Source organism: Mus caroli, chromosome 5 (genome assembly GCF_900094665.2).
Source record: "Mus caroli chromosome 5, CAROLI_EIJ_v1.1, whole genome shotgun sequence".
Taxonomy (NCBI): domain Eukaryota; kingdom Metazoa; phylum Chordata; class Mammalia; order Rodentia; family Muridae; genus Mus; species Mus caroli.
This window is the reverse complement of record NC_034574.1, coordinates 93,839,608-93,847,982: the sequence shown is the minus strand read 5'-3', so window position 1 is coordinate 93,847,982 and position 8,375 is coordinate 93,839,608.

Genomic DNA, 8,375 nt, shown 5'->3' with positions numbered 1-8,375 from the left:
GGGATTGACACTGGCTTAATAGTTTTATTTTTTTCAAGATTTATCTACTTATTTATGTATATGAGTACACTGTAGCTGTCTTCAGACACACCAGAAGAGGGCACCAGATCCCATTACAGATGGTTGTGAGCCACTATATTGTTGCTGGGAACTGAACTCATGACCTCTGGAAGAGCAGTCGGTGCTCTTAACCACTGAGCTATCTCTCCAGCCCAGCTTAATGGTTTTATATTTCCCAAAAGTTACTCCAAGTGAGATATTTAAATTTTTTAAATGTTCAACAAAATCTGTAGTAGGTGTGTTGTGTTTTAAAGATAAGACTGGGTCCCACAATTTAGCAAGGAAATCCTGCAAATTAAAGTCCCTGCTTTAAGGTTGGGTTTGATCTTTGTTTTGTAGAGTTCTTGGGCTTTCTATCGTACAGCAGAGAATCAAAGGAGTTACAGAGCAAGTGAATAGGCACAGGGCATTTCAAGCCCTATCCCCAGTCCATCTGAAGTACGGTAGTATCTAAATCAGGTCTGTGGTATGTCTCTAAAACCCCAGCGGTTGGGAAGGAGGCAGCTTCACCAGGAGTTCACAGTCTCTCTCTCAGGTATGCACTGAGCTAGGGAACAGCCTAAGATACAGAAGACCCTGTCCAAAAGGATGGGAGTGGGGGCAGGTATCATGTTCTGGAGTTTTATGGAGGATTACATCTTGTAGGAAAGAACTCTACAGCAAATCAGAAAGGAAAAGTATGTCCGGAAGAAGAAAAGTCAAGGATTACAGGAGTATGACAGTTAATATTAACAGGATCTAGAATCACTCAAGAGACAGAGCTCTGGGTGTGTTGATGAAGGAGTTTCAAGATGCAGTTAGTTGAGATGGAAGGGCCTGCCCAAACTCTAAGCACCATTTAATGTATTTGTCTGTGGTCCCAACCTGTGATGGCTGCTCTTATGTCAGTTTGGCACACAAAATGGTTATCTGAAAGGAGAGAACCTTAGTTGAGAAAATGCCTCTATAAGATCCAGGTGTGGGGCTGGTGAGATGGCTCAGTGGGTAAGAGCACCCAACTGCTCTTCTGAAGGTCCAGAGTTCAAATCCCAGCAACCACATGGTGGCTCACAACCACCCGAAATGAGATCTGACACCCTCTTCTGGTGTGTCTGAGGACAGCTACAGTGTACTTACATATAATAAATAAATAAATCTTTTAAAAAAAAAAATCCAGGTGTGAGCCATTTTTTTTTAAATTACAAATTGATGGGGGAAGGACCCAGCCCATCATGGGTGGCTCCATCCCTAGACCTAGGTCCTAGGTTCCTATAAGAAAGCAGGCTGAGCAAGCCATGGGGAGCAAGCCAGTAAGCAGCACCCTCCATGGCCTCTGCATCATCTCCTGCCTCCAGGTTTGTACTCTCTCTGCTTTTGATGATGAACTGTTCTATGGAACTGTGAGTGAAATTAGTCCTTGCCTCCCCAAAGTTGCTTTGGTCCTGATGCTTCATCACAACACTAGTAACCCTGACTAAGACATATACTAAGTAAAAAGGAGAAAGCAAACTGAATGCAGGCCTTCATCTCCAGACTGTGTATACAATGTAACAGCCGCCTTACATTCCCGCAGCCAGGCCTCCTCAATAACGGATGATGGTACCTTCAAAGGAGAGCCAAAATAAGCCCTTACATTGCTTCTGTAGGATATTTCTGTTCAATGCAGTGAGAAAAGTAACTGGTACCGGATGTACAATACTCAAGCATGTGCATCGTGTGCGCTAGACAGGTATCTTCACAAAACCATCTGTTTTAGGCTGGTTTAATTTGCATCGCCCCACAGGTGTGAGTCCTCTTCTGTCTGGACTAAATGAGTGAGTGATTTTAATATACATGGAAACTCTGAGGCTGCTCTGGCTTCCAGTACTGAAGAATAAAGAATATCAGACGATGTCACCGGAAGGAGTCTCTTTTACTCTCCCCTTGCATCCATGTTGGCCTTGTTTCTAGAAAATGCTGTCCTGGTGGCAGTAAAGATCTGGCCATCACCCAGAGATACAGAAGAAATGAGAACCAAGTCTCCTGGTATCCACGTCTCCTTGGGAAAGAATCTGCCTGAGGCACATGGATTGTGTTTCCAATCTTAGGCAAAAAAAAAAAAAAAAAAAAACCTAACCAGCCAGCCAGCCAAGGCTCATGTGCCAGCCTTTGTGGAAGGAAGTACTATTACCCCATAGTGTGGCACAGCCACAAAAAGGATACACGGGAGGTAAAAAGGCACTATTCAATGACGTGAGACCGAAATAAGATGGGAGAGTGTGTCTCAAAAGCATTTCCAAAATGAAACCTGCAAGCGTGACTTTAACAATTTTCCACAAAGCTGGCTGGATCATGAACAGAGACAATAGCTTCAAGCCTGGAAGCAAAACTCAAAGGCACTGAGCCTGCCTTGTGTGCATGAGGCCACGAATTGGATGTCTAGGACCACAGAAAGTAATAAGTCTTAACTTCAAGATGCCCGTCCATCCATGTGTAACCTAAAGAAACATAGACAACAGAAAATAAAGGTCGGAAAAAAGACATACAAGGTAGCCTCCAAATAAGAAAAAGAAATAGCAAGAGTTCAGGCTTTTCTCCTATCCTTCTCCTTCCTTGTAGAGAATAGTCCTAAACACAATCCTGAAGCCACAAGTTGGCAGAGCAAGATGGACCTCCATACGGGTGATAGGAAGGCTATGGCAGACCAGCAAAGCTGGCAAGGCCTACGCAGAGAAGCTCCACAAAGAAGGACTTCCCAGACCACCAAAGCTAAACAAAGTGGTTCAGTTGAGAGCCTTGCATTGGGATGTAAGCACATCCTTACTGAGAAGAACCAGTCCAGAGCAGGATTCAAGCTCAGGGCTGCATGGCAGGCTCGCCTAAGGTATGATCTGCCTCTCCTGACCTGGACCCTCATGAAAGAGGACCCAGTATGAGCACACAGACTAGAGGGAGAAAGATGCCTATGTGCTGTGGGAATAGCGAAGGTAATGAGATGGATCGCCAATGAGTAAATATCAGTGATAGAGAACAGATTCCTCCTAAGAAGAAGAGATGCAGGAAGGTGGAAAAACTAATGTGTCCTCTGCAGTGTTGGATTGGAAACAGTTATAGGACAGAACTCGTGGTTTCAAAAGAGATAGATAGAAAAAGGGAGGGGGCCAGGCGGTGGTGGCACACACCTTTAATCCCAGCACTTGGGAGGCAGAGGCAGGCAGATTTCTAAGTTCGAGGCCAGCCTGGTCTACAGAGTGAGTTCCAGGACAGCCAGGGCTACACAGAGAAACCCTGTCTCGAATTAATTGAGAGAGAGAGAGAGAGAGAGAGAGAGAGAGAGAGAGAGAGAGAAGAGGGAGGGGAAGAAGAAAAGGAGAGGACTGATGATGATTAAGAGGTTGCTGATAATAGATAATTGATATGCAGATAGATGATAGATGGTTAGATAGATAAATAATAATGGATGATAGATAGATAGATAGATAGATAGATAGATAGATAGATAGATAGATAGATAGGATGAGTGGAAGCATGAAGCACATGAGAAGAAGCACTGGAGAAATTGTGTACGTGTGACCTGCTCCTCCACCAACCTGTGAGAACACACTAGAAGCCCCCAAGTCAAGGAAAACATACACTAAATAACTAGACTATTGTTCTCAAAATCATCAGAGTCACAATTGCCAATAAAGGACTCAGTAATGGTGACACATTTACCCATTTTTAAGTGACAATGGTCAAGCTTCCAGTCCATCCTGAAGTAGCACAGAGCCTTAGAACTAGCAATCGGACCCAAGTATGCATTGCCTAAAGACCTTGCAAATGTCTAATATGACACCTTTACACTGACTCTTCCACCACAGAGCTACCAGACCAAGTAATGTAGTAGGTAAAGCTTCGTTCTCTGGAACAGTTGGCACATTGGTTAGGCAAATTTCTGCAGAACTTTCTACATAGAAATGGATTCCCAGGGCTGGCAAGATGGCACAGCGGGTAAGAGCACTGACTGCTCTTCTGAAGGTCCTGAGTTCAAATCCCAGCAACCACATGATGGCTCACGACCACCCGTAATGAGATCTGACACCCTCTTCTAGCATGCCTGAAGACAGCTACAGTGACCTTAGATATAATAATAAATAAATCTTTGGGCTGGAGCGAGCAGGGACTGAGAGTGGAGTTGACCAGAACTAACAGGGCCAACTGAAGTTGAGTGGGGCCAACCGGAGCGAGCAGAGGCTCTAAAAATTCAATTCCCAACAACCACATGAAGGCTCACAACCATCTGTACAGCTGCAGTGTACTCATATACATAAAATAAATAAATAAATCTTAAGAAAGAGAGAGAGAGGAAGGAAGGAAGGAAGAAAGAAAGAAAGAAAGAAAGAAAGAAAGAAAGAAAGAAAGAAAGAAAGAAAGAAAGAAAGAGAGAAAAAAGTGGATTCCCAGCGTCATTTTTTCTCATGTCCTAAAGGAGCAACTCCTGAAGCTACTTTAACTACCATGGAAAGTTCTGATTAAGGTCTGACAGGTATCTATCAGTACCCACTGTTAGCAACAGACAGGTGCCTGGGATGCATGTATCCCATAATAACTAGACTCCCACCACAGTCAGAACCACAGGAGACTTACAACAGGCATACCCTCAGAGACTGGCATGCTCCCTGCTCATGGTCAGAGTGTGACTGACACGTGTGAAAGCCACTGATCTGTAGATTCCTTCAACAGCTTCCTGCCACAGGGTCTCTGTGTCCTCTGTCTGGAAACATCCAGAATTCTCTGTGTTGATTTACATCTTCCTAAATGTGGTGGTTTGAATATACTTGACCCAGGGAGTGGCTCTATCTAGAGGCGTGGCCTTGTTGGAGTAGTTGTAACCTTATTGGAGTAAGTGTGTGTAGGCGTGGGCTTTAAGATGCTCATCATAGCTACCTGGAAGTCAGTCTTCAGATGAAGATATAGAGCTCTCAGCTCCTCCTGCACCATGTCTGCCTGGATGCTAGCATGCTCCCACCTTGATGATAATGAACTGAACCTCTGAAACTATAAGCCAGCCCCAAGTAAATGTTGTCCTTATAAGAGCTGCTTTGGTCATGGTGTCTGTTCATACCAGTAACACCCTAAGACACTGTACCTCACTTACCATGTAAAAGTTCTTCAGCAAAATTTTAATTTCCAAACACAGTTGAGACGTAACTCTGACGGCACAGTACTTGTCTCCCATTCAGGAGACTCTGGGTTTGATCCCCAACAGGGCATAAAGCCAGGTGTGGTGACGCACAGTTGTAATCCCAGAAGAGCATCGGTTCAAGGTCAACCTCAGCCACTCAAGTCTGAGGCTAGCTTGCACTATAGACTATAGGAGACCTTCTTTCTCAAAACAACAATAAAAATTTGCAAAAAAAGCAAACACAATAAAACCGGCACTGGTTCTAAAGGAGCACATTTGCTCTTAAAATAATGACCAAATTCAGATTAAAAGACAAGGAACATTTCTTTTTTTAAAAAAAAATTACAGATATCTCTTCCTAGAACTTTTGTTTTCTAAAGAACTCACCCATCCTCCTAGGTGATAAAAGGAGTTATTTAAATGCCTTCATAGACTAACAAGTGCCCCCCCCCCCCGCATGCTAGCAAATGCCTAGAAACCCACTCAGGAGGGAGAGGCAGGAGGATCGTTGTGGGGCAAGCTTGGTCTACATAGCGAGTTCCAGGCCAGTCAGGGCCACACTGGGAGACTCTTGTTTCAAAACAAAAACAAAAGGAGGAAATAAGAAACAAAAAGACGTCAGCCTGGTCTACAGAGTTAGTTCTAGGACAGCCAGGGCTACACAGAGAAACCCTGTCTCAAAAAAAGAAAGAAAGAAAGAAAGAAAGAAAGAAAGAAAGAAAGAAAGAAAGAAAGAAAGAAAGAAAGAAAGAAAGAAAGAAGAGAGAGAGAGAGAGAGAGAACAAGAAACAAAAAGACTAGCAGACTAACTAATCTGGACTGCTCAAGTCAAGGACCCAGAGCGAAGCCAGGTCCAGCTCAGAAGCCAAAGTCAGCCGGGGACAAGCCCCTTTAAGATGGGATCTCCAAAAGCTATGTGGCTAAGCAGGTGATGGAAACCACCCATCCTCCACTCACAGACGTGAACAAGGTAAGAGGCTTGTGTCAAACTTCAGTGCTTAGTGACAGCCAAAAATAACATTCCCCTAAGGATTTAAAACTACTCAGCAATTATAGTTAATAATAGGCTTAGGGATATAAGTATAACAGGGAATCATTTCAAAAATATGAAGCAGAGAGGATGAAGAGATGGCTCAGTGGTTACGAGCACTGACTGTTCTTCCAGAGATCCTGAATTCAATTCCCAGCAACCACACGGTGGTTCACAACCATCTGTAATGGGATCTGATGCCCTCTTCTGATGTGTCTGAAGACAGCTACAGTGTACTCACATACATAAAATAAATAAATCTTTAAAACAATATATGAGGCAGAGAATTCACAAGATGGCCCTTGTTGAAGCCTCAATGCTTAAACGGATAGATAAATGTCAGGGTAGTAATGGAATTCAAATGGCCCCAGACCGATAGAGCACATGTGTTTCCTAGACCCTATGCAAATGAAGGCAGCACTATGCTCTCAGGCAGTTAATGAATGAAGGACCTGACTGGACCCACTGGGGCTTTGGGGGCCACATGGTCACTGTGGCAAATGGGCAACAATATTGCCGCAAAGCAAAGGCAGGTGGAGACTCTGTGTGCAAATGTGTATTTACAAAACTAGAGGCTAAATGTAAGCTTAGATTTGTTTAAATCCTATTTTAATAGGGGTTCTTAAATGTTTCAACCTCCCTTCTAACCCACCTACCAGAGGTAGGGGAAAAGGAGGTTTATAGGAAACAAGTGGCACAGTCCTATTTAGAAGTAGCTCTTTGGGGCCATTCCAATCTTCTCTGTAAGGATATCAGCAAGCAGTCCAGTCCAAAACACCAAACTAGAATCAGCAGCTGCAGCTTCATTCAGAAGAAACCATGAGGCTCTGCCAAATTGCCATGAGTCCTCAGAAGCGGCGGCAAGACACAGCCAGACTACCATGAGAAGTTTTCTGTCGAATTTCTCTCTTAGGAAGTCACAACAAGCAAAGATCAACAAAGGCCAGCAAAGCCTTGCAAGGTGTTAGTGTAGACCACGAAAGCGTTGCAAGGCGAACCAATGCAAAAGCGTCCTCTCACTGTCTTTTCTAAATATTTACATTCTTTTTCAAATATCATACACCCTCAAACATCTGCTCCAGCAAATGATAGGCCCTCTCCCAAGACAGCTTCCAGAAAAAATATGTGTCTGCTCTCAATAAACCATCCTCTCTGATGTCTGCTTCAGCAGAACATCTTCTCACAAGACAGTTTCCAGGAAAACATCACAATGATACAACTGAGTTTCCAAAGAAACCAGAAATCTCCACTTCCGGTAAGACTTATCCTGGGGACTGCATTTTGCTAATCCCTACCTAACAGGCTAGGAAAAGAATATAAAAATCCAGAAATAGCTGATATGAAAATTCCAAACATACTCAAGGGGGACACTTGGATCCCCCTAGGAAGAGGAAATAGAATTCAGATGGGTGGGGGATGGGAACAGGAGGGGTCAGAAGGGAGATAGTTCTGGGAGGGATGACTAGAGCTGGAAGGTATTTGGGGGAGAAGTGGAAACCGTAGTGCAGGAACCTGTGAGGGTGACCTTAGGGAAGACTCCTAGTAATGGAGGGAGAGTCTGAGCCAGCCATCTTCTGTAACCAGGCTAGGCTGCCAGTTGTGGGACTGGGACATCAGCCCAGCCACATAAACCTTCAACCAACAATTTGTCCTGCCCACAAGATGTGCTGGGGTAATAGCGGCTCGGAGCTTGTGGGAGTGGCCAACCAATGATTGGTCCAGCTTGAGATCAGCACCAGGACAGGGAGCCCGCACCTGACACTGCCTGGGTAGCCTCGAGGTGCATGATCCAAATCTGAGCAGCATTAGTTTTCCAAAATCACACTCTCAGCAGCGATGCCATCCTGCAAGAGCTCAGAAACTAATGCAGATCAGAGCCTACACCTACAGAAACAGTTCTGGCAGAGGCGGCATCCCACTGATGGGCATGAACGCCAGCGTTATTGTTCCCATACACGCTTTGAAACACACATTTTATTTGGGTCCAAACACAGGAACTCTTCTGAGAACCGAAACATGAGATGGATTTGGTAATTCAAGCCTGACTGAATACAAAAGAGTAAAAACAAACAGGAATGTCCCTTTCTGAGGGAAAAAAAGAAGAAGAAGAAGAAGAAGAAGAAGAAGAAGAAGAAGAAGAAGAAGAAGAAGAAGAAGGAGGAG